We start from the raw sequence: 605 nt of genomic DNA on the forward strand, positions 1-605 counted from the left end.
GTAACTATTTTATCTTGACTATTCTAACGAAATACAAAATAGTAATTAGTGATACTACTCCACCTTAACAAAAATTTTTTTAAAGAGATCTTAAATGAATAATAAGTAATAACTCTGCCTAAATTGAATTCCTAATATATAGAGATACAAATTAAAAATGATCATTTGTAATACTCTACCCAAAATTAAATACAAGACAAATCTTCTCTATCCAAAAGAGTAAATAATAATTTGAGATACAAAATAAACGGCGAAACACAATACACAAAGAAAAACCTAATAATTATTTAACATTACCTGTATTATTTAACTTCTATCACATCAAACATAAGCTAATTAACAAAGTCATTTATTTATACTAATTCATATATAGATTGTGTCATAGTGAAATTACATTATTACAAATATGTCAACTTGTGATATTATCAACTTACATATTTGTCAATTTTAAATTGATAACTTTCAAGTTGAACTAATCTTTGGCCAATTTTTTTTTTTTTACCTTTAAATTAATCAAACTTTATAACTAATATATTTTTAAGTAAAAATTTAAATTCTCTAAAATGAAAAAATTAGTAAAATAATAAAGTAAAAAATTAATTACT

Source organism: Arachis ipaensis, chromosome B06 (genome assembly GCF_000816755.2).
Source record: "Arachis ipaensis cultivar K30076 chromosome B06, Araip1.1, whole genome shotgun sequence".
NCBI classification, from domain to species: domain Eukaryota; kingdom Viridiplantae; phylum Streptophyta; class Magnoliopsida; order Fabales; family Fabaceae; genus Arachis; species Arachis ipaensis.